General features: G+C 40.9%; 1 protein-coding gene across 5 annotated transcripts in view; it reads left to right on the top strand.

The window, feature by feature from the left end:
* The first annotated feature begins 13,913 nt into the window (after positions 1-13,913).
* The window catches only part of chl1a (cell adhesion molecule L1-like a), a 35,217-nt gene continuing 21,771 nt past the window's right edge, over positions 13,914-27,359 (top strand). For 4 of the 5 annotated variants that reach the window (XM_083674914.1, XM_083674918.1, XM_083674917.1 and 1 more), the window contains exon 1: positions 25,634-25,758. The gene's annotated coding sequence lies outside the window, so the exon portion shown is untranslated. Of the gene's footprint in view, positions 13,988-25,633; positions 25,759-27,359 lie in introns of those variants that run through there. The other variant, XM_083674915.1, reaches the window with a different exon arrangement.

A 27,359-nucleotide genomic window follows, 5' to 3' on the forward strand; every position in this document is an offset into this window, starting at 1 on the left:
GCCTTTCATGTTTACTGGGTCCTTTTCCCCCCTGGAAGTCCAAAATTGGATTTACATGCCTTCTCTCATAAGGGATATTGCATGCTTTACCCCTCTGATAGGCCCACAGTCCTGCAAACTAGCACTGTGCATTGATGATTGTTGTATGAATGGATGTATCAATTAAGAATCAAACTTTTATGCATGTTGCTTTTAGACCTGTGTAGTAACGTTATAATCACTTAGCAAAAACATTTTACAGTAAGAAAATGTTGTAATATAATATAGTAATTGTAATATAGTAATTGTGTCATAATTAATGTAGTTTGGCATTTCTGTTATTGTTATTACACAATTTAAATAGAGACTGTATTACTAAATAAATATCTAAATAATGATATAGGTAAATAATAACTTAATTGCTAATGTTGTTACTAAGGGAATTACATTGTTGCAACACTTGTATTGAGCCAGAGACTCAGTCTGGATAGAGCACCTTAATGTAAAGTGTTTCCCTATAAAGTTTTTTAAAAATACATCAAGCTATCAAGCTGCTTAATGAACAACTACATCAGTATGTTGGACACACACAGAAACACCCACCAAAAAACATGATGCTGCACTACATGTGATGGTGAACAAACACTGAACCAGGATGAATCACAGCCTAGGAGATGATGACTGTGGCTTGCTGTGGCAAAGCAAACCCCCCATCAACCCCCCCCCCCCCCCCCCCAGTGGTGCACAGAGGGCAGTGGTGCACGGAGGGCAGTGGTGCACAGAAGCCAAAACTGAACACTTTCCAACAAACAACAATTCTGTCAGTAACTGGACTCCATAGCACTTAATAAATGGAGGAACATTAGGTGTGTTACTGTACCTCATTATCATTTCATTCCTTAACATAATCATCCAACCAGTACAATGTGGTGTGTACTATGTACTATATTTTTTTGCAGGTTGCTGGTTCATTTAGGTTGGTGCATAGACAGAAATGTTTTTGTCCATTTGGAGATGCTGAACTAGCTATTAGCCACCCACCTCCCAAGATGTGTTCCTTGTAAAAGGGAATGGTTGAGCAGCAGCACCTTGAAAACACTGCAAGGGTTCTGTGGCAATTGACAATGCTGAATTGTCTTTGGACATGCATGCAGGATTGAGTGAAAGAGTGAAACCTTACAAAGTCCTATTGTACCTGAAGGCTACCTGCTTCCAGTACATTTGGGAAGGTGAATTGAGGCTGTCAAGAGATGCTGGTAAGAGGACAAAGAGATCATGTGAAATATAGGGTAGGGAAGATTAGAAATGTTGTGAATGTATAGAATCCCTATCCAACATAGTGCTGAACAAGCACTGCATGGCATGGCTGAGTTTCGTAGCCTCCAAAATGATCTCTGCAAAAAAAACAACAGCTCTGTATCAATATCTGGCCCTCAATACAAAAAAAGACAGCGTGGTGGAATTTAATGCAGTTTCTGGGAGTACAGTTCTATATTGTTCCTCACTCCTAAATCAATGTTCTTCAGCCAAACACTAACAATTCAGGCCATTTCATAAATGTTTAATCATTTCAACTGAGATGAAATGATTGATTATTTCAAGTGAACTGAGAAAATCTTCATGTCATTTATGTCGGGCCATTGGTCTCTATATTAAATTCGTAGAACCTACAATATTTAAGGAAAACGAATTCCCAATCTAATATCATTTTTCTAAATTGTTTTTATTGTCAAGATTCCATAATAATGCATTATTTTACAGTTTCAATGCCTGCATGACCACAAGCTTTCTTGTATTTTCCTTACCTATAGCTGCCGTCTATTCCCTTATCTTGAGATATCTTGCGACCAGCAATGAGCAAATTCAGTCCTTTTAGCCATTCCAAATAGTTGATCCTCCATGGAACGCTTTTCCACCGATTTCTGTCGAATCCGCCAGCTCGTTCATACAGGTGAAATCGAACCACTGGTCAGCGTAAAAAGACATGCAATGAGGGCACAATATATGCGTCTCATATCATTGCCATTTCTCCTTTCCAAAAAACAGCACCCACGCAATTTGCCCATGAATCAAATCGGTAACCCTGATGAGCACAAACGCTCTCCCATCTTCGCGTCTTCAAGTCGCTACATTAATTTCGGCAATAGAGGTTCATAGAGGAGTCTTAGGCGAAGATTTACGTATGCGCATCAAGTCAGCTCTCCTTTGAAGTAGCAAGCGATGGAAGTAGAAGATGGGAAGGTATGGCACCTGCCGAAAAACTGCGCCACCCTTCGCCAGACATCTGAGCTGCCAGAAAACACTGGGGCACGGACACCGACCAGTCACTGCGTAAAATTATCCGGTTATCAAAATTGATACTTAAACGGGCACAGCTATAACATTGGATATGTGATGGAGACTGCCCCAAATGCATCAGTATTGGCCTGTAACGGAAAAGGTACATTTTTGTTTCGGTTTCCTTTTGAACTCCTTTCAACCTTTAAAGGTGTCATGTTGAGTCTAGGCTGGGTAAAATGTTGGCATTTTGACGAACTTGGTTATAAAAACTGGATAAAGCCATTAGAGCCATCTATCATAATGTCACACAGTTGACATTTGTTACAATGTGCCATATTTGAACTTTAAAGCATGGGGAGGAAATCTACAGTGAAAATGTTGTGCGTCAGCAATGCACCTGATCAAGACAGTCAGAAAAGTGTATCACTTCAGACTGGAAGAGGCATAGGTGGCAGCAAGCCTCCTGTTTGCAGTGTCTGTTGAAAAAACAAGCATCCTTTTTGCTGCCAATTAAACAGTCTGAGTGAGAAGACAACAAGATAAGACACAACCCCCCAAGACACACAGATAAGACAAATTGTCCCATAACACACTCTCTCTCTCTCTCTCTCTCTCTCTCTCTCTCTCACACACACACATACACACACACACACACACACACACACACACACACACACACTCGCACTCGCACACGCACACGCACACACACACACACACACACACACACACACACACACACACAGTCACCTCCAGGACTGTGTGACTAAGTAAGTATCAATTGTGTACATAATGTCTGATATCAGCGTGAACCATTTATTAAAGGGGCAATCTGTAATTGGTACATCTATTTAAATTAATGATATATAGCCATTGATTCTTATAAATGCCCAATGCTTAGATCAACTGTCTTAACCCATCAGAACCCACAATACAGTATAAGCTTGTTTTACTCCATTGTTTTTAAACAATGCAATGGTAAATAAACATATACAGTGCATTTGGAAAGTATTCAGACCCCTTCACTTTTTCCACATTTTGTTATGTGGAAGCCTTATTCTAAAATGGATTAAATTCATTCAGGTTTTTAGAAATGTTTGCTAATTTATTACAAATAAAAAACTGAAATATCATATTTACAAGTATTCAGACCCTTTACTCAATACTTTGTTGAAGCACCTTTGGCAGCGATTACAGTCTTCTTGGGTATGACGCTACAAGCTTGGCACACCTGTATTTGGGGAGTTTCTCCCATTCTTCTTTGCAGATCCTCTCAAGCTCTGTCAGGTTGGATGGGGAGCGTCTATCACAGCTATTTTCAGGTCTCTCCAGAGATGTTAGATCGGGTTCAAGTCCGGGCTCTGGCCACTCAAGGGCATTCAGGACTTGTCCCGAAGCCACTCCTGCATTGTCTTGGCTGTGTGCTTAGGGTCCTGTTGGATGGTAAACCTTCGCCCCAGTCTGAGGTCCTGAGCGCTCTGAAGCAGGTTTTCATCAAGGATCTCTCTGTACTTTGCTCTGTTCATCTTTCCCTCGATCCTGACTAGTCTCCTAGTCCCTGCCACTGAAAAACATCCCCACAGCATAATGCTGCCACCACATTGCTTCACTGTAGGGATGGTATTGGCCAGGTGATAAGCGGTGCCTGGTTTCCTCCAGACGTGACACTTCTGAGTTCAATCTTGGTTTCATCAGACCAGAGAATCTTGTTTCTCATGGTCTGAGAGTCCTTTGGTGCCTTTTGGAAAACTCCAAGCGGGCTGTCATGTGCTTTTTACTGAAGAGTGGCTTCCGTCTGGCCATTCTACCACTCTAAGGCTGCAGAGATGGTTGTCCTTCTGGAAGGTTCTCCCAACTCCACAGAGGAACTCTGGAAGCTCTGTCAGAGTGACCATTGGGTTCTTGGTCACCTCCCTGACGATAGCCTTTCTCCCCCTATTGCTCAGTTTGGCCGGGCGGCCAGCTCTAGGAAGAGTCTTGGTGGTTCCAAACTTCTTCCATTTAAGAATGATGGAGGCTACTGTGTTCTTGGGGACCTTCAATACTGCAGACATTCTTTTGTACCCTTCCCCAGGTCTTTGCCTCGACACATCCTGTCTCGGTTTTTGCTGGTTTTTGCTCTGACATGCACTGTCAACAGTGGGACCTTACACTCACCGGCCACTTTATTAGGTACACCTGTTCAACTGCTCGGTCACGCAAATATCTAATCAGCCAATCACATGGCAGCAACTCAATGCATTTAGGCATGTACACATGGTCAAGACGACGTGCTGAAGTTCAAACTGAGCATCAGAATGGGGAAGAAGGGTGATTTAAGTGACTTTCAACGTGGCATGGTTGTTGGTGCCAGATGGGCTGGTCTGAGTATTTCAGAAACTGCTGATCTACTGGGATTTTCACGCACAACCATCTCTAGGGTTTACAGAGAATGGTCCGAAAAAGAGAAAATATCCAGTGAGCGGCAGTTCTCTGGGCGAAAATGCCTTGTTGATGCCAGAGGTCAGAGGAGAATGGCCAGACTGGTTCGAGATGATAGAAAGGCAACAGTAACTCAAATAACCACTCGTTACAACCAAGGTATGCAGAAGACCATCTCTGAATGCACAACACATCGAACCTTGAAGCAGATGGGCTACAAAAGGGGGTCCAACCCAGTACTAGCAAGGTGTACCTAATAAAGTGGCCGGTGACTGTATATAGACAGGTGTGTGCCGTTCCAAATCATGTCCAATCAATTGAATTGACCACATGTGGACTCCAACCCCATTTGTTTATGGGGTATTGTGTGTAGATTGATGAGGGAAAAAATGAAATTAATCAATTTTAGAATAAGGCTGTAACATAACAAAATGTGGAAAAAGTTAAGGGGTGTGAATACTTGAATGGACTGTAGCTTCAAAACATGGGTAAAACTTTAATTTTGATCTCATGGATGGTCAGTCCTTGCATGCATAGCTCTGTCTATGAAATTGAATGTGGTTACATTTCTCTAGCCTCATCCCTCAGCTTTGTGATTCTGCTTTGTTGTTGTTTGAATTTCAGTTTACACCAGATTTGTGTTTCTGTCCAGCATGCAAACAATTTTGTGCATGAAGCAGCCTATAATATTCTGAAATTTTGGGTTTTCAAGACCTATTCATCATCACTCTATAGCCTCTTCCTCCACACACACACACACACACACACACACACACACACACACACACACACACACACACACACACACACACACACACACACACACACACACACACACACACACAGTCAATGGGAGGCTGGTGAAATGAAAGATGAAATATTTATGGGTGATGAATATTCAGCTGTTGGACCTTTTGTATCATCCTACCCAACACGTTTACAGTTGAAATATTTATCACTGGTTAAATAAATGGGACAGCATCAGGCCCTGACAAGTGAGAATGTCTGTGTGAATTTAAACGGGAGAACTGTTCCAGAGGATATCAGGATTGGGGAGTCTCCTGAGGCGGTGGTGAATTGAACGGTTACTTACAGTATGAGCTGTGCATGATGTAGTTTAACCTCAAGATATAGTTTGTGTGCATTTTACATTATATTACAGTAACTACCATATATCTACATTATTACATACCCCACCGATATTAATATCAAGTAGATTATTTCTGTCAAATACCACTTGATGCAGTAGGCCTATACTGTACATAGTATTTTTTACCCTTCTTGATTAAACTACTTCCCTATCTGAATGCATTAATTTAAATCTCTTCTCAGTTATCACTCCATTTGTTTCAGTCAGTGAAGCTTTTAACAACCGACATGTGCTATGCTGAAAAGCTCAGTCCAGATTGGCGCTTGGATGCAGTGGGAGATGCCTGCCACCTGTTCCTCTCGCAATGTTTTACGCTCAAGAGCACAAGGACACAGACGGGGTGCCTCGGTTTGTCTAGAGCAAGATTTAGGAGTCAGGGTCGCTTTCTTTCGAAACGAGGGTAGTATAAAAATATAACTTTGTTTTTACACTAACAGTGTGAAAATGTGCATTGAGACATTACAAGTATCATACATTACCTGTATTATAATGCAGTCATCCAAGCTTATGACAAGTCTTACAATACAATGCTTTATAAACACATTATGATGTGTTTTAACTGTATGCTTTAAGTAAAGTGTTGCCTAAAGTATGTTTATTATTACAAACCCCAGAAAACCCATTATTGGTTTTGACTGAATGCGCCTTTCGGTGCTGTCTGGGGTTGTGGTGCTAGCCCAGACCCCAAGCTAGATTTCTAATTGTCTTCTGGAACCAACCAAACCTCCAGAAAAGGATTTATCTACAAACTGGATCACTACCTTCATTAGCGTGGCCTAGACTGCCTCATAGGGAGAGAGTAAATTCTCCGTACTCAGACATAATGGACCCCACAACCATGGAGCTGCAGTGTGCAATAAAAAGGTATGCTGGGCCATTAGTCTTATGCAAGGCTATTGAAACCAGCCTGGCTAATGAAGTAAGGCTACAGAGAAGCACCCCAAGAGGACATCCTCTGTACATTTTGATATACTTAAATGAGCAAAAACCAACAAAGCCAAGAGCTTCTCCAGATTAACAACCATGTTCATAAAAAAGTGGTATAGTCTTCTCCATGATTTAAGAAGAAAAAAGGGGGAAACAGAAAGGAATTGCAGCCTGATTTACACAATTCTCTTAAGAAATGTAGATACGGAAATGTTGATATAACTATAGCAACATGTGAAAACAGTGAATATATGATATATACATTTGTGTAATGCAGGAATCACAACACTCAATTTCAAATGTGTGCATATCCCTTTTCTTCTTTGAGAGAAATTGCTGTGTCTTGCTGGCTGGCTTACAGACAGACATGCAGAGTGAGCAAATTAACTGAGGATGTTTTTCTCTAAAACTGGGTTAAACATTGAGGTTGTTCCATTGTGCTATTAGCATCTATCTTGCAACCATTTGCACTTTTCTTTGTAACTCCTGGTATTAGACAAGCTAGTCATACAGGAGAATTTACATTCAATCCTCTGAATGGTTGAGAAATAAGGCCTAATGACTTTTACAGCTTAACACGCACACAGGAACGCACACACACACACACACACACACACACACACACACACACACACACACACACACACACACACACACAAAGAAGGAAATAATACCTTCAGGGCTCGCTATTAAGACAGCTAATCCGTGGGCCTCAAGAGGCAGGATAAAATATTCCTAGAGGCAGCTTTTCACAACAAGCTCCTAGGATCAAGTGCATGAATAAATTACAGGATAATTAAAGGAAATGTCAAAAGGCGACTGTATATGGAGCTTTATTAACGATGCCCTGGCCGTGTTTAAGGATCCTGGACTGAAATGAGGATGATCAATGTGTGTTTAATATATAGCACAGACTGTAATAAAGAGAGTTTGTTTCACTTGATGTGGCTCAGGTATACAGTGTGTGTGTGTGTGTGTGTGTGTGTGTGTGTGTTTCTGTGGTATTCTGGGTACAGTAGGTGTGCATGTTTCTTGACCTCAGTTCAATTTTGATATCCAGTATTTTGATATCCAACAGCAGTTACATCTGCAATAAATAAATCATGCAACAGAGTCATTTTGTCTTAAATCTAAAAGATGCATGAATCCAAATTAAGTTTGATATTGTTTTTAAGAGAAAGAATTACACCAAAACTCAACCCATTGCCAGTTTCATAAGACCAAGCTTTCTTGAGCTTCTTGCCAGAGATTCCATGTAGAACTGGATATTTCCCATACCTCTTAAGAGTTTTTAATATGCGATAGAGAGGAAATACAGTTGCTACCTTGCAGTCCAACCAAGGTGTATGAATAGAGTAGTATTAGTAGAAGATTCAGCCACCCTTGGAGGACAATGGAAGTTGGTTCTGAAAATACTTGTATACTCTTGAAACAAATGTGTTTTATCAAATTCATTTTCCATCCTTCAAGCACCCTGACAAAGCCTTGATACTGAAACCCTTTTGTTTTAACAATGAAAAAATATGTTCATATCCACCCTCCATTGTCCTCCTGAGTATCTTACACTATTGGTGGGAGTTTGGTGGGAGAGTAGTTATAGAGGTACTCTCCCGCCAAACTCTCCTGTCCTCAGAGGGAATTCACCCTTGTGTGTGCATGTTTTAAATGAAATGTTTACCTCCTACACGAGGAAATGAAGTGATTTTCTGTTGTGTTTGCTTTTATTTTGAGAGCATTAGGCTAGTACTTTAGTGAGCCAAAACGCATAATCGAACAAACATTGGTAACGTAACCCAAGTGGGCTTCCCACCGACTCCACCACCGCCGTGGTCACACACACACACACACACACACACACACACACACACACACACACACACACACACACACACACACACACACACACACACATCATGACTGCCTGCCGTCTCTTGGTTTGGAGGTGGGCAACGGCAATTTCACATCCTTTTCAATAACCTTTTGGAAAAGATCTAGGTGATGAGGATTCCAATAGACCACATTATGACTGATGCACAGACCGTCTTATGGATTTCCAATCCTCTTGTGTCATGGTTGACCAAAGACAAGATCTTATGCTTGGTACTCAGGGAGTAAAGGGTGTCATTTCACCAGAATGGATTGAAAGCTACACGTACAATAATACTGTTGCTACTGATTAAACTAGAAAAAGCCTTGTTATTGACTCTGTTGGGTTGATGCTACAGTATATGAGGATTGTCCTACAGTAAAAGCTACGGCCAAATGAGAATGTATTCCAATGTTTCCATATTGTGTCATGTGTGATGCAGCAGCATATGACTCAAAACAAAGAGTTTCCAATCCAATCATTTTGGTCAAGGAATGGCTTGCTTTGAAAATAATAAGGTCACACTAAACACAAGTATCTTCCCACCACTTTAAAAAGTTCAATATACTCTCGCAAAAATTAACAACAAATAGCAGTGTTGTTAGCGTCCTGAAACAGCTTTGAACAAAAGCTACTCTGCAGTTTCACAAAGATAATTCACATGATTTTTCTTGCAGGCAAATGTTGCAGAAATAATGTTTGAAAAAGTCTCACTCATTATGGCCACTATGGGCTGTAGCAGATCTGCTTGGCTCTCAGATTTCCATGAATGATGATTAGCTGGTTAAGGGCTAACACATCTGTTTTCATATGCCTCTGTGAGTAGCTAGCGTCCATGGTGTGGAACTCATGAATTATTCAATGCTGTTAATTAACATACAGTGTGCCTTATACTGGTCGACATGCTGACTCTTGACTGCGCTTGAAAGATCCATACTGCAAGTTTATAAAAACAAAACTTTGTCTGAATTCAGTTTTTGTAATGGTAGATTTAACATTGTTTCCAAGCAAATGCTACCAACTGTGCATATGAATTGCTCACCAACCTCAAATGAATACTGCAAGCTTGGCATAGTGTGTGTATTTGGTGTTCAATATGAAGTCATTTTCTGCATCAAAATGTAATGTGATCTATACTTCATAAAACATGTTGGCTTGAAGTTGATTGAAAACTAAATATCACAAAGCTTCTTATCACTTTTTACAATGATTTAATTGTTTTTATTTACTTTGTGTTTTATTTGTTTTACATATAGAGAGAGGTATACACAATATATACTGCAGAGAGTTCATGAAAATATGTTAAAAAATACCAAACACCTCTCTGTAAAGCACATGTTTCACTAATATAACATTTTCCTAAAATGCATGTGTATGCACCAAGGACATAAAACATAAGAATTGTAAACTCTCCTCTAAGCTATCAAAAGTCAAGCAAGCATGCTACGTTAATGCAATAAATGTAAGCAGTGATGATTTAACTATGACACTGTGACATTGATATTACACACACATGCTAACACACACTCACACCCACAGGCCTTGAGACATGAAATAAAGACATCCCGTCTGGATTTCAGTCATTAATCAATGTTTATTTCCAATCCATCACCATTTACTGCCAATAGTTTGAATGACATATCTGTTAGGCAGCAGGTATGAAATAATCAATGTGTTTCCAGCATGGGACTTTTGCGTAGTGGTTTTGATAGTCAAAGAATAATCCATTCAATGAATACCCACAAATCATTAACAAGCACCGCCTGCACTCCACAGCACACTGCCCATCTCCCAGGGATATGAGGCACACTACTCTTGAATGCATTCATTAGCAATGGAAGCATGCCAACAGGAAACCCCCCCCCCCCCTTTTCTCATTTTAACACTCTTTCTCCGACACTTAAAGGTAGCCTTGACAAAAATCATACAGTGCAAGTTGCACCAGCGTATTTCAATTATTCTGTCTGAAATCAGATTCCTAACAAGGAGAATAGGTTCAGAGAAAGCTAATATCCCTGACATATTCAAGTCAGTGTGTCCACATGCTGCTGTTTTCCAATACAAAGAAACTAATGATTTCATAAAATGGTTGGGCACTATAGTCAAAACATCATCATTGGAGGCTACAGTACCACTGATAGCTCATACATGGTCAAATATGTTATTAGCTATTGTGTTGGCTGGGTTATTGTGATGATATACTGTATTGACAAATGATTGATGCTAGCTTGCAAAGAACAATACTGATAAATCCAAAAGCTAAACATCTCTCATATGGATTTACAACTTTTTGAGCCATGTTGTAATCACAGTGTTGCCTTTCTTTGCTAAGACATTTTAAATAGTGCATTTGGTTATTCCTTGTTGGGTACAACACAGGTATACGGTATTAGAGGACAATAGATTGTCAGGCAGTATTATAGACTGCAGAGAAGCGCTATCTGGTGGCCTTTTGTGACAGCACAACAAAACATGGTTATATTCGTAATAGTACTTTACAGGTTTCCTTGTAAAAACAAATGTTATGGATAGATGTACATAGCTGATTGGCGGCCATTACAATAAATGATTATGGTAAAAGTGTAACATTGTGTGAGTATGTCAAGCTTCTCTCCTCGGATGCTGACAGGAAATAAAACAGTGCTCTCTGGTGGACTGTAATAAAACTACTGTCGAGGATTTAGGACAAGTTTATCCGAGCCAAACTCCGTCAGTCCAGCCCTTACCCTTTCCCTACGTCAATCTCTGTATTATTAATATAGGTTGTTATAATTAAGCGTCACAATAGACAGTGCGAACGTTCGATTTGTCAGGTGGGGGGCAGGCTACCCTCCAGCTGATAGAAACGCATTGAAAACGCTGTGGATATTTTGTGATTTTTATCAAATAATACAACTATTGTTTTATGTAGATTTCTCACATTCATTATTGGCTATTGGTCGAAAATGCATTGGAAATGCATATCTAATGACATATGACGCTAAATCAGCTGGAAGTTAATGCAGTGGATCTGTCCAGTGATGGACAATTACGTTCGCAACAATTCTAGCCAAATCTCTGCTACAACAGATGAGATATGCTCATTTCAACCTTGATTTAAATCAATCTTTGACAGCGATAATAGCTTTAATAGTCTCATTAGCTTTAACAGTCAGGCCTACTACCTCAGCAACAATAAGACATATGAACAGCATTATTTCACACAATTTGGCTGAGGAGGAATAACGATACAGACAGCTTACATCAGGGGTCTTGAATTCAGGTCCTGATGACTTACTGTGGCCCCAGACTGAAGATAGTTCTAGGTTGTAATGAATGCTTGCTCTTCACACACAGTGACTCTGCAGGACCTGCATTGGAGAGGCTTGTTTAGATCATATATTTGACCTCTGAAATCACTAGGGGGCAGAGTGGTACTACTATAGAGTAACTGGTCTATCAGCCGTGTACGTGAGGAATAACATGGTTTCATCACCATGGCAACAAACAACCCATCTTAACAACATTGTTTTGAATTGCTGTACAGAACTGTACTTTTGATGGTGCAGTGTCAACACAATAATGTAGCATTGCTTATTTGATTTTCCGACAATGAATTCGACCTCTCTACATCCAGGGTTTACCATGCAAGCCTTCTAAACAGTGCATTGTTACTCCTTTACCTTTTGACACCTTTTTTCCTGCCAAGGACATAATTCAGGGACCATTCAGAGACCAACGTAACCGTGGTCAAGATCACAGGTAAATGGAGCACTCTAGCTTTGTATAGGTACAAATGCTTTCCTCCATGCAGTAGCAACACACAAAAGGTCAAAGTTCAGCATAAAATGTTCATGGCTAGTATATACGTGGAGATAGAAATGGATTGAGTATACTTCCAGCACTATTATCAAGTTACTAGCATCAAGTAGGATACAGTTATACAGATTCTCTGAGATTCTCTGGTTTATCCCTATTTATGGGTACATTTAAAGGGATGTTCTACTTTTATAATTGTTTTTATTTGCTTCATTAGATACTGAGTAGTCCCCATAGGGCTCCATTAATTCTGGAAATAGTCCAAATTATGTCCAAAATATGTTTGGAGTGCAGACATTCCAAACCTACTGATGACAGAATCCCCCTCTGAAGACTGTATCTGCATCACATTTGTGAAAAGTCACTTTACTACACTGTAATCAACTTTAGAATTTTATAACCATGACAACAAAATGCAAAAGTGTATTACAGTGTGACTTTTCTGAAAAATGTTGGCAGTCTGACATAGGATAGATATACCACTGCTATACCACTGCTATGGAGACCTTTGACATATGCAGTATTCCCAATATCTTGTTATGTCCTATGCTCTGAAGTGAGCTTCTTTATGTGATTTAAACAAGGTTAACTATCATTGACATAGGTATCGAGATTAGAAAAACTGGCGCATATAAGATTCAGCAGTCTACATATTTAGTTAATGTCAAATAATTTGTCACAGAAAATGTGCCACCTCCATCATCTTGTAAGAAGGGTGTCCTTTCATCCAATTATTCACTATGAATTGAAGTTACTGTAGTATTTGCTGAGATGGAAATGTCCAGCCAACATGTTCAATGTCTTTAGATATGCGGAAAGGGCAATTACATGCATGACTGAACAGTGATTGTCCTCTATAATCTCCAATAACAAATGTAATGGCAGTTTATAATGAGGCAGAGATATGTTTGATTGAATATGCAGTATACCATGGAAGTTTTCAAATGAAAAAATGGTGTCCCCCTTTCTCTCTCCCTCTCTCTCTGTCACACACACACATACACGCGCGCACTAACACAACTGCTTGTAGGCTGAATGAAAGCTCGGTTTCATGTTGCTTTATTATAGGAAGACAACTGTTAATCCACAGCAACATTTTCCAATATGGTCCTATAACCCCTTCCCAAGCCCCATTAGAGAGGAAGACGCACTAATCCGTCATGTCTCATGTGTTGAACGTTTATTTGTAGATTTATAAAACACATATTTATATTCACATAAAAAGTAGGCCTAACTCCATCGTTTTCTTGATTGACTGATGTGGTCAGCGCATTGATTTCCTGCTACCTGCCCTCAGGCAATAGTCCAGTTGTCGTATTTGGTTGCCTAAACAGCGACGGGGGCTGTACAGTATGTAACTATGAACGGCGGGGAAGTTATGATTTGTCATCTTAACCATTTCTTTCGGATGTAATAAAACCTCATTAAAGTTCTAAACGTTTTTGTCCTCCATCCCGAAGAGAGCGTCGAAGTTAGTCTACAAAAATTGCGTGATCTGACAGTTGTGGAATTACGCGGTCTCCAAAGTGTCTCGAGGCAGGTTCTTTTGGATTTACTTTCTCTCTAAGGTAAAATGTTCCATATTAAAGTGCGTGGGAAAGTTGTGAGAGAGATTGTTAATATTCAGTACATCACGATGTCTTCACATAACAAAATAGCCTGACAATGGGAAGTTGCATTTACTATGTCTCCGTTTGGCAAGAATATCTGAATATGCTATGGTTTAATTATAATTCAAGTGCTGTTCAACATGCATTACACTTATGTAGTCTTCTTGCCAACCATTGTTACTACAGTTGTTGCGAGATACTGTATACTAATCATTTCTACCTGGTTTGATTTTTGTTTATTTAAAAAAAATAAGGCGCATGTTCTAATAAACATATCCCTATTAATAAGCGCTAACTTATGTGAAAGCGTCTTTATCCAGAACTTACAGTTGGTAAACTTCTGTTTATGTGTATGTGTATGTGTAAACTTAACTTAATATTGGTTGAGACATTGCAGGGACCATAGTGGCCACATGAAAATGTATGGTCTCCACCAATAGTTAACCAGTGGTCAAACTGTGAGAGTTCTCTTTATGTCTCCTCCATTTGAGGGGAAAAAAGAGGTGGCCCAGGGCATTGGCCACGGTTGGTCCTGTGTGAAACTTGGCTATTCAGTCCTCTGCAGTTTTGTACAGGGAAATGGGTCGAGCCTCTTTCACTGTGACCCAACTTGACTGAGATGGGGTAATTGAGGAATCCAGAGATACTAACTCCCTGCTGTGATGTTTGAGTCAGCCAGCATTCAATGGATTCATTTATAACACAGTGTACCACAAATGCTACATAGGATTCTATTTTCATTCAGGCCAAAGTCTTGCAAAGTTCTATCATAGTTTTGTGCATTTGTTGTCATACACATAGCCTGCAAACACAGAAACGCACACATGCATGGGGCACACATGTAGGGACGGGCACACACACACACACACGCACACACACACACACACACACACACACACACACACACACACACACACACACACACACACACACACACACACAATGTAACTGTAGCCCTGCTTTTCATGCAACCATTTTCCAGCAAATTGAGTCTTGAAGTGACAAGAAGGTTAGACCATAGACCATATGTAAGACCATGATGTGTGAAAATACACTGTCAAACCAAGATTGCTGTAGAGCAGACATTACCAGCTCCTGTATCAACATGCTCTGCAATCTTCATCTCCACCCATCCACTTAGCCTCCAAAGTAGCTAGGACAGCTAATTATCTCTTACCTACCCCTCAAATTCTCTAATTGAGGACTGCTGGGAGGATTTTACAGTGCCTAGCCTACAGTACCCTACCCTGACTTTGTTGAGACACTGAGACAGTAAAGCTGTGTAGGTATTCCATAGTGTGGCATTTGATACTTCGAACATTTCAGTAACACTGGTTGGAGCTAAGTGCCACTTTAGAATAACTTTGAAAGAATGCTAGCGACATGGGGTGTGACAACAAAAGCTTGCCAACAGTAATACTCTGTCAGTGTTAGAGCCCTGAATATCCTTTGTTAACCATAAGGAGCAAACCAGCCAGTACTCTAAGTGCTTTACCAGACATGGGAGGCATTCCTAAACCACTTATCAATGTGGTACAGTGGGTGGGGGGGTAAGCCAGTGTGCCAGTCAAAGATAATCAACGACACAGTGGAATCAACCTGCGGGGCGGACTGTGCTAAGCCTTAAGATGTTTTCTGCTGAAAGGATACAGTATAAATACCAAAAAGACAGAATAATCCAATTTAGTCGTAAGATGGAACCATCTAGATTGCAAAGCACCTTCCCCCTGCCATTTCAGGAGGATTCCCCTCAGGCTAATGGCTAGGTTAGGATTATGCCAACCCTTTTCAGGGATGAGAGCCTGCGTGAATGCGGCTCCACCTTGCATTAGGGGTTACTTCCCTAAACGAGGGGGGGTGCAGACCAGTGGAGGCTGGTGGAGGTGGAAATCGAAGGACAGCTCATTGTAATGCATGGAATGGAATCAGGAATGAGGAATTTGATACCATTCCACATGTGTTTGATAACAACAATGAGCCCGTCCTCCAAAGTCGACCTCCACCAGCCTCCCCTGGTGCAGACACATGGTCCTCTATGTAAACATTGAGTTGTTTTCAATTAATTAAGGAAAAGGGAAGAATCCCTGACAGTGTTGTGTAGCTGTGTAGCTTTATAAAGAAGGGGGATCATTTAAGTAGAGATTTCTGTTCTCAGTTATGGCCTTCTCTTCATTTCAACACTTACAAGCCTGGCTGGTCATCTTTGAAATGTACTTCCTCTCCTAACAGACCATCAATATGAGAGCACTCAGCACTATCTCGGATCGATCTAGGACTGTCCTCTGGAACCACTATGTCAAATACCGATATAATCTTCATACTCATTTTGTATTCCAAGGAAGCTGAAATCTAGGGGTTACGAATGGCCTGGTTCTCTAAAAGACCTAGGTTAACCTAAAAGACATGAGGGAGACCCCTCACTATGGGACATCAATCAATCACACCTATACAGGCTGAGTACACTTGCAGTCACGTAAGCCTGCCTAGTGCCCAGCCTATAATGGCTAATGCATAGCGTGCTAACCAGTAAAGTGCTTCCTATTAAAGGTGACGTACTTGTGTACACTGAGGGTCTGCACCCCAGTCGCCCATGTGGGGGAGAAAGGCACTGAGGGCCTTTTGGGTGAGGACGCTGGTCTGGTCGAGACTGGTCCTTTGTCTGGTTGACTGGGCTAAAGATGACGTCCTTGAACACAGGAGGAGGGGGCCTCATGGTGACAACCTGGTTTGGGAATCTCTTCTCTGAACAGGGCTTGTCCTTGAGGGGGACGCCGGTGGTCTCAACACGACTTGTCCAGAGCGACCCCAAACAGCTCAGTCGGGTCAATGAGGCCAACGAGGATCCATATCCCGGAGGAGTTGCCTTCTTGGAGTGGTGTTTCAGCTCAGGGTGGAGACCAGAGCAATGTTTTCTATGGGTGAAAACTGGGAAACATTGACAAGCTACGGACTACCGACTGTAGTGAGTAAAATCTCTTGGGAGAGAAGGTACTCACCCACACACCAAACTACTGTAGCAGTAAGCTTCACTAAGATGGAGGAAGAAAGCTAGCGCGCTAGTTGCCTGAGCACAATCAAGCCCTGAAGTTAGCAGTAGCTGAGATGGTGCTAACTCTGTTTGCACAAAACGAATGACCTAGCAACTGTCAGATAAGCCACCTGCTCCAGTCATAAAATGACAAACACCAAATTAGCCAACCTTCATGCGAACAGGGCACTAAGATTCCCTGCACAAGGCGGGAAAGAAATTTGCTTTGTCAAAGCTAGGGCTCAAATGGTTCGTAAACCACAAACACTCGAAGCTAGCTTACCTTTCAAGTGCTAGCCTGAGCTTTCATGAGGGACCTAGCAAGTTGTAAAACTTGAGCAATTATAGCCGATCTAGCAAGAATTCAAACTATTCAGTGGAATTGTGAGCACGAGGCTAGCTATCAACCTTCTTGTGTTGGCTAACTCGGAGAGAAGCAGGTGCACACAAGGTGAAAACTCTTCAACTTGGCTTACTAATTCTACAGAGTTCTTCAGTGAATGTCGAGCTGAAACCATAGGGTCCGGGTAGAGACAACCTAATGCCGCTGTAGAATCATAAGATTCTCAGACCAGTCAAGTTAAGTTGCTAGCTAGCCACGAGGACGCACTACAGTAAGCTTCGGACAGTCAGCGAGTGAAGAATGGAAAGAATAAATGAGCACCCAAGGCATGAGCCTTTATAGGCTGGGCACTAGGCGAGGCTACGTGCCTGCAAGCGTCCTCAGCCTGTAGAGGCGTGATTGAATAGGGTTCCAGCAAAGAGTGTCCCATAGTGAGGGGTCGAACCGTCGACTGAAAGTAGTTAACAAGTAGTTAAATAATGTAGCTGCGCTGAGATACAATATAAAACTCACTTTTGGTGTCGGTAGGCCCCACAAAAGGACTCATTTATGTTTGTATATTGTATATTTGCTTTCCCAGAGAAGTCCAACAATTGTGAGTTTAACATATCAATCGTGAATAGTCTTAAGAGAAAGCAGTCAACCAGATGAATTATTCAAGAGTGCTGTTTAAGCAGATAATCTACAGATAATGCATATGTGCATAAATTAAGCAATCTCCTTGGTGAATGGTGATGTACTTGCTTCAGGTGCCTTGAGTGCTGGTAGAAATTATGTCAACATTAATACTGTATGTGTTATGTTGAAGAGTCATTTCAATTCACACTTTAGATTTGATAGATGATACTGTCCCTCCACACTTTATAGTTTTATCATAACACACACACACACACACACACACACACACACACACACACACACACACACACACACACACACACACACACACACACACTCACACACTATATGCATGAAAAGAGCATTTTTCTATGGCTCTTTCCCATGGAACTGACTGTTGCCTGCTGTGTGTAGTGGTCGACTCTCACTCCCTGCCTGTGTGGAACACTGCCTGGGACACTCTGGATTCTCTCCCCCTTATCTCAGTCCCAATAATTAGGTTAATGGTGCTTTGTTGGCTTTGTTTGAGAGACACAGGAGAGAGAGGGCCTGAAATGATCATTTGAGCGCTGGTGTGCGCACTGGTGAGAAAATGTATTGGCCCTCTATTTTTGCTGATAGCAGTGGTTCATATTTGAAAAACATGACCAACACAAAAGTAATTTTCTGTTTGAGTTTGAATCAGACCAACATCTTCAAAGACATCAGGCCATCTTTTCAATTGTTGAATATCTGCCTTGCAAATTTTTCACTCATTGAGGTCTGAGCTGAGAATTGATTTGGCAATGAAGTTTGCATTCACTCTCATCTGTCTTAGCAGAATTAACATTTGCCACACTTAATTCCAGATTTATAACATTAATTTCCACCTTTTATTCTTTGTCTCATTGGATTTTTCATCAGATTGACTAAAAGGGCCAGAATTCAATGTTCCCTGCGAACCTTTCTGGCCTGGACCCAGCATTCCTGTTAGCATTTTCCCCAGCGACCACCTGTGGAGGGAGAGGAACTGGGGGTTTTGGGGTTCAAGGACACCCATCCATCTACTGCCCCTGCCCCCCCCCCCCCAAACCATGCTACAATTCCAGGGGCTCTCTCTCGCAAAAGCTTGACAATAGCCTGCATTCCTCCGAGCAAGTGAGGAACATGGTTCATTGGCACTCCACTTCATTCAGCCAGGGCTCTTTGCTTTTGAACAGTGTCCTCACTGTTTGGTCCCTTTTTTAGACAACCCTCATCTCCTCCTTGGTCCGTGGCAGAAATACTCTGCAGCATATTGGCTCCCTGGTTGACAGTGTGTCTCAGCAGTCGGAACATGACATTTATGGCACACGCAAGTAAGAAAACACAATGATGGGAAGTCTCACATGAGAGACAGGAGCCAAGAGGGCGATGACACATGAGGGCCGTGTCAGTACATGTTTCCTTTTTTTGTATGTATGCCTCAACTTCAAATGGGAGTTTTCTCCTCAGCTTTACAAGAACACACTTTCTCAAAGTTTGGCTGATAAAGAGAGCTCAAAACCATTGGTACATATTCAACAAGCCCCAAGCATAGCTAGTTATGACTGAGTGATGTAAGTTCACTCTTAAATCAAATTTCTGTGATTAACCACATACCTTCATTCCAGTTCATACACCAAGACACTTTGTTAAGATTATATCCAGTTACTATCCCTTTAATGTACATTTCTTTGACAGTGGTCATGGAGAGAGAATCTCTGTGATTTCACTGTGCTGGACGTTTGATGCTGTGAAGGGAGCTACAGGTAGAATGAATGGCTCAACCTTCAGCCACATCAGAGTGTATTATATAGTCAATTTCTTAAGGCTAGTATGCCTTCCCATAATACCACAAGTAGTATTGCCAAGAACAACCAGGATTTGAAGAGTCCATAGCTGTAATGTGTCCTTAAGCATTTGTTTGATATTTTGTTCAAGTTGATATTTCCACTAGCTAGCTCCTGAGATTCTTGGCTCCATGGGAGAATTAACTCTCACCTCCACACCACTCATTGATTTCACTCATCCACCGCTGATATTCCTAACAACGGGTCCTTTGCAGAAAGTCTGCCTTTTCCTGGTCCTGGAATCTGATTCATATGCTAATGAGTTCCCTTCCCATGGCCTTCTCTCTCCTGTGCAGCAGTTATAACTCCCCCCACTGCAGTCAATACACAGTTTAGAGGAAGCTCTCACAGAACTGTATATCCATTCATGTTATCTAGTTATAGTTGTAACAACTTTAGCAATAAAGATAAATTGAAGTGCAGTTATTAGTTTTGTTGAAGTGTGTGAAGGGTTGCTGCCTGTGAATACTGTGAGTTTAAGGGGTCACACTTGTACACAATGATACAACAACTTCAGGGGGTTTATATCATAGTTGTTTGAAAATGCTCTCAGCTCAACATTTCTCATATGCTGTTTAACTCCCCAAGTGACAGGAATTTATTGCTGCGAGCTGCAGAAACATGCTGCTGATATTATTCGGCGTTCACTCATGTTTTTTCTATTTTTGTCTGATGGCATGTACAGTACTACTCTACAGTCAATAGATTAGATGTTTTTAACACTTGTTTAGTTAACCCATGGATACCATATGCTATACAGTTGAATTCTAATCAGCCTCCATACTGTGTCTTATAGGTTAGGTTTTAAGCATATTGTTTACATTTTCTAGGTCCGTGCATCATACCAGCTTCATCTTCACACCGCCTGTGAAGATAAAAGGGATTTATGAGGGTTGTCAGTCCACATAGTAACTCTTAACCTCTTCCATAGACATGTTGTCACCAGTGAAAACTAAAGTGGACATGCTTTGGAGAGATACCTTCAAGGGTCCATAATTAGGAACTGATCGTTATTTATGATAGGGGTGTACAAGGAGGAAATCACCTCCCCCAAGCAAAATATGTCAATACACTCCCCGAATGCTTGAAAAAAAAAACATTGACCTTCCCCTTACAAAAAATACAGATTAAAACATTAAATAGATAGCAGAGCACATACGGTTGCACACCTAGGATGACATTCATGCCATGGACCAAACTGTAACATGGTGGAGTGGACCCAAGTGCAGGAAGAACACAGGGTAGAGCTTTACTATAATCCAAGCCATGGGTGGCACTGGTACATTCAACATAGTAGGCTCAAGACTGAACACAGAGTAACAAAAGGGCCAGGCTTATATGCTGTTTGAGTAACAAGGCACAGGTGGTGCCAATTAACTAAAAGAGATAACAAAAGAGAGAGTCTTTTGGCAGGATGAGAGGACTCCTTACACAAACAGTTTTCATGTCCTTTATAATTCCCTTCACTTGTTGATCCTACCTTATCTACAGTATATATATATACAGTATATAGGCTACCGGTAGGTATCCGCTGTGTGCAGGTAAACTTCACCAGTTCTTTACAACTGTGACTGAAATTGGAAACGCGTGTACCACCCGTCATAAATTAAGATCAGTCCCTTACCATAAGTGACTTTTGATAGCTCTCCTCTCTCCTATGCAATCTTGGGTTTAGTCTAAGGTTAGATTTGAGTAAAGACATGGACTAACCTTTGAAGTTCCTCATTTTTACCATTGTTGCTTTTCATTATGTGAGAAAGAGTTAAAATTATAATTGGCAGTACGCAACGATGTTTCAGGGAATGTTGCAATCCTTTACCAAGAGTGAACAGATGTTGATTGATAGTTGGCTCTTAACGTGAGACCATGACTTCAAACACAACCTAGCATGAGAGATTAATGTCTTTGATGAAACATTTACCCAACCCATTTTACATATACTCTCACTGAACACTTTATTAGGAACACTATGCTAATACTGGGTAGGGCCTCCCTTTGCTCTCAAAACAGCCTCAATTCTTCGTGGCATTGATTCTACGATGTTGGAAACATTCCTTTGAGATTCTGGTCCATGATGACATGATTGCATCAGGCAATTCCTGCAGATTTTTCAGGTGTACTTTCAAGCTGTGAATCTCCCGTTCTACCACATCCCAAAGGTGTTCTATTGGATTCAGATCCAGTGACTGGAAAGGCCACTGAAGAACACTGAACTCATTGTCATGTTTATGAAACCAGTTTGAGATGACTTTTGCTTTGTGACATGGTGCATTATCGTGCTGGAAGTAACCATTAGAAGATGGGTAAATTGTGGCCATGAAGGGATGCACGTGGTCAGCAACAATACTCAAATAGGCTGTGGCATTCAAGCAATGATTCATTGGTATTAACGGGCCCAAAGTGTGCCAAGAAAACATTCCCCACACCATTACACTACCTCCACCATGAGAAGGTGTACAGGTGTTCCTAATAAAGTGTTTGTGAGTGTATGTACAGCATGTATAGCCCTTTGTGTTTCACTTTGGTCATAACACTTAAAGGGTGGCATAAATTCATGCCACATATGGAAAGCACCAGGCCTAAGGATTGGTAAATGAGTAGTGAAGGATCTACAGTATGGGCTTCATTGATGGTTTATGAAGACTTCAATACGCCTTTATAAGATACAGTATACTTTGTTAAAGGTGAGGTCCAACTTTCCTTCCTCAGTCCCAAACATCCAACCAAGCACAGAGCAGCCTGTAAAATACTACTTAATGGACTCTTTCAATTGGGCACACAGACCAGAACAAACACTTTCATTCATCCCGCTCCAAAATGCTAATGCGGCAATGGCCCTGACACTTTTTAAAGGGGTGCCCCTGTCATGACACTGTGTAAGACACTGGGGAGGCCACCTCTCGCTCAGTTACCACACAAGCTGGTGTCCTCATGGTGGCTGTCCCATGCTAGTTGCAATTTAGACCTACCTGGTCGAGTGAGTTTCTTCAAACGCTGTTGGCTTGGAGCCCTGCATAGCATTAGCATGACCAGATTTTAAAGTGTGGTGTACTGGGTCATCAACGTCAACACCCTAGCTACTGTCCATGCAATCTGCTACAGCAATGATTTGTGCTTCTAAAATGTACATGCAATGCAATGCCATTCACCAGAGCATCTCAACCATCTTACCAAAATGATTATTTGGTGAAGAAAACTCACTATTTCAGCCTCATTGTGGCAAATTGCAGTGAGGAACCTTATCGTGTTGACTTGGGTAAAGTTTTGTGTTGGCCCTGTCAGAACTTGTACATGTAACCATATTTGAGGAATGTCTCTGAGGGTGCAGTTTGGGGTAGGGATGAGTCAGTCCTGTATTCCCAGCATGTTAGGAGATGACATTATACTCTTTAATTCTCAGCTTGTCAGAAACGTTTTGATGTGTCATCTAGTCTGATTGATGTCTTTAATTTTTTTCCATTACATTTTCTTTCAGAGCTTTAACTGTATGTAAGTACATGAAAACACATATGCTTGTTGTTCCATGTGCCACCAGTTTCAAATGATTATTAAGGTGTTGAATCTTCATGTACCCAGATTAGGCATTTGTAAATTCTAATACTTCTTAATGTCAAAGGTACTTTGGATTGGTGTATTGAGAAGGAGTAGCACTCTTTCTAGTCTTTTATGAAAATGCAGTGCTGTCATACACTGCATAATAAGCTTTAGGATTACGTTATACCCTTTTACTCATAATATATTATTTCAGTCAAGTTTTTGAAGAAAGCGAGGTTGCAGGTGCAGATCATTTAAAGAAAGGAACGTAGGACCTGCCCAATCAATGTGAGTCAGATTGGCCTATTCTTATTGCTTTCCTGTGTGCCATATTTGGAGGAATAGTTTTAGCATGCTGAGTAGACATGTTGTGTGTAAGTAGGAGGGTGGGAGTGTACATGGGTGTGTGTGTATTTTGCAAGACTGGACATGGCCATTTAGAAATGTTTGATGATCTTCCTTATCTAAGCCCTTCAGTGTTGAATGGTAATCCCTAAGATTGAGAAGGAGATCCAACAGCTGTTAATTCTAAACCTGATAAAAAAGGTTATTGTTGTGACCCGTCACTAAGCCCAGGCCATTTGGGCAGCTCTCTCTTTCTCTCATCTCATTCTTTCTCCCTGCCAGCGAATGAAAAGAAAGAGATAAGAGAAGATGAAGCCAATGCTGTCAACCTGTCAACAGATATATTCAGTGCTGGCAGCTTTTGCCATTCTCCCCTTTCTCGGTTGTGGAGGAAATAAACCACTAGTGGTTCAGCCAGTAGAGTGTTTGGCTATTTTTTAATGTCTGCTACTGTGTTTTGAGAAAGTGTTTACAGTAAATCTTTCTTTACAATACCACTTTGTACCAATCAGCACCAGGTAGTTGAAATCATGTTGAATTCTTTGTAATTCTTTGGCAGTACGAGAAAATATTACTTGTACCCATCATTTTCTAGTAAATACCAGCTGCAACAGGACAGTTAAATAAACTGTTGCCTGGAAACGATTTCCCTATCTCCTCCTCAGTGGTTATGGTGGCTGTGTTGAGGTGTGAAGTGGGCCCACAGGGCTGGGCTGCCGGTGGTGGTGGCCTCTCGCCCACCCTCCCTCGCTATCTCCCTCGACACTGGGAGGAAGCAGAGCGTGACTCTCACTCTCCCATGTCCCAATTCGTGCTGCCTGTTGCAGATTGATTTAGTTGCTGAAAGTCCCTTTCATTGTCACTCAAGTGCTGCCAAGTGATGAGTTCCATGATGCAGAAGGGTTATGAAAAAATCCACTTAGTTTTCGTTGCTGTAGTCAAGTCTGCCAAGTAATAGTATTCAGAATTATTATTATTATCTTTTTATATATATTTTAATAGACCTAGCAGATTTTCATTTTAATATTTGTAATGGGGAAAAGAACAACAGAAGAATAATGAGTGGTTAGGCAAACTGTATAATTATAATTATTTATTTATTTAAAATTTCCTCAGAAAATGCCATTACCCAGGTTCTGGTATTTTGTTGTTGTTGAGGATTTAGACTTGTAATGCAGTAGCAGGCAAACCACTTACATGCTGCGGAATTCAATTTAGCAACAGCACTTCACGTGTCCTCACATAGCTAAGCTAAAAACGTAAACCTCTGCCTGAAGGAACTCTCTCTCTGCCACTCCAGTGAATGACACATTTTACAATATAGAGAATTCCTTGCATATATATGCACTCGAAAAACAGAACATTCGTATTTAAAGGTCAATTGAAGGCATGACAGATACTTGTACTGGAGAAACAACATTCCTATGAATATGTTTTGTGTTTTGTACTTGACTAACTCCTCAACATGGCTTCCGTATATTTGACATGATGCCAAATGCCAAAGCAGTTTGACAGTGACTCTAAACATGCACTCAAAACATTCAATATTTTCATCAGCCATGGGTCAATTCAACAACTGGGAGAGGGTAGGAAATGACTGTCACATAGACCTAACCCTAACCCACTGTGAATGCACTAAAGTTATCTGACAATGAATATCTATGTGCAACATCAGCACTGCAATGTTTTGGTTGGACGCTTTCAAAGAAGAAGGCTTTAAATATGAGAAGTTCTTGTACGCTTACCCGTAACCTTACATACTCTGTGTGTCTGTGTATGTGTTTGTGTGTGTGTGTGTGTGTGTGTGCGTGTGTGTGTTGTATGAGTACTGTCATACTGGCAGTTCAGGTTTGCTCTTGCTGCCTGAAGGCTGTCGGGGGCTGTCTGTTTGTGTTGATTCCAGGCTGGGTTGATTACAGACTTGCCTTCAGTCTTCCTGAGAAATCACAAGGAATGTACGCTGTACTGTTGGTTTGACAGGCACTGACAAACAGAGGCGCCGACCTCAAAGGTAAGGCCACGTTCTGACCTTTTGTGTGGTTACATTGTGATGTATACTGTAGACCAGTAGACTAAATTACTCCTGATAGTCTTATAGACCAGGTCTCTTGAAAATAAAATTATATCTCAATAAGACTACAAAAGATAAATAATGGTTCAATGAATTATAATAAAATTATAGGGAATTTACTGTCCAGGAAATGGAGCATATTTCTTAAAGTTGATAGGCCTACCTGAAGACAAAGGTATTCCAATATAATGATAAGAGGCATATTAGTCATATAGAAATGTTTCTATTGTTGAAATAGCAATTATTCATGCTTTGACCACAAAGCTATCTAAAGATAACACAGTCATGTGTTCAGCTTTGTGTGCTATTGGGTCTAGACTAGTTTTACCAGGCTTCGTGTGAATATTTACTCATAAACTGAAGTTTGTTCAGGTCTATTTAGGCAATATGCACTCTGCATTTTGTTGTTGACCCACTTATAACCGCTATAGTCTTCTCTAATAGTAAATGCAATAGTATTTGTTTAAATTCCTTTAAACAGTATCAATGAAGATATTAAAAAGGTGATCTAAATAACTTATTAACGAATACTAATTATGTCATAACTTATTGATATGGTAATAGAATGTAGGGATACAGTATCAAATAGTGGGAAGTACTATATGTAGAATATTCCTGAAATACCAAAGCAAGAATGAGATGACTTGAATGAGAAGATTATTTGGGGGAAAGATTTTCTATCCTATTTTGAAGTTCCTTGCTACCTCTTTGTAGATTTTCAGTACTATTACATCATATCATAGTGACATTGTTAAACAACTGGCAACCCATAGCTCATATATAAAAAACAACAACATTATGACATAGATGATACATAAAGCCTATTAGAGAGATCATGTCTATTTCAGACCTATAAAACCATACAGCTAGTGAATGCTTCTATTATAGTATCCGCACCCTCGAGCAGTACAGTCCACTACAACAAAAGCTGCGGCTTTATCAAAGCTCCTTCACTTTTCAAAGGAGTTAAAAAACACATTGCATTGTAATCATTCAAATGGGTGTAAATGGGTGTTGTCCTGCACATGTTTAGTGAAGGCATGGAAGGAAAGGGACGGAGGGACGGACAGAGGCATGTACTTCCTCTCCTCCCCTTCTTTAATGCTCCCTGAATGGCCCTGTGGTGGTGGCTTTGTCCAAGTCATTGTCAGGGGCTTAGCGAGTCCCTTTGCCAAGTGAGAGGCTTTGCCGACATATGTCACTTCAGTGAATCTCCTGTCGCTCCTTCGGTCGCTGGAGAGGAGGGGTGGGTTGAGAGGCATATCGCTGTATGAGGAGCAAAGCAACGTGAGGGAACTGGACAGGACAGCCAGGGATGTTCTGATTTGGTATGCTCCTGGTCTGTTTCTTCCTTGACTGTCTGATGTTGTTGATTTTGCAAGGCTCTGTGATCAGCTTTTGTATGGACTTGCAGTGCTTCTGAGTTGCTTACAAGCTAAAAGTGGACAGACACTCAAAAATGACTCCAAGGCGAGTGAGTACCACTGTATTTTATATGTTGTTCTAGATTGAACGCTATAACGTTTTTGGGGTGTTTTGAT

Source organism: Argentina silus (assembly GCF_951799395.1).
Source record: "Argentina silus genome assembly, chromosome: 8".
In the NCBI taxonomy this organism is placed as follows: domain Eukaryota; kingdom Metazoa; phylum Chordata; class Actinopteri; order Argentiniformes; family Argentinidae; genus Argentina; species Argentina silus.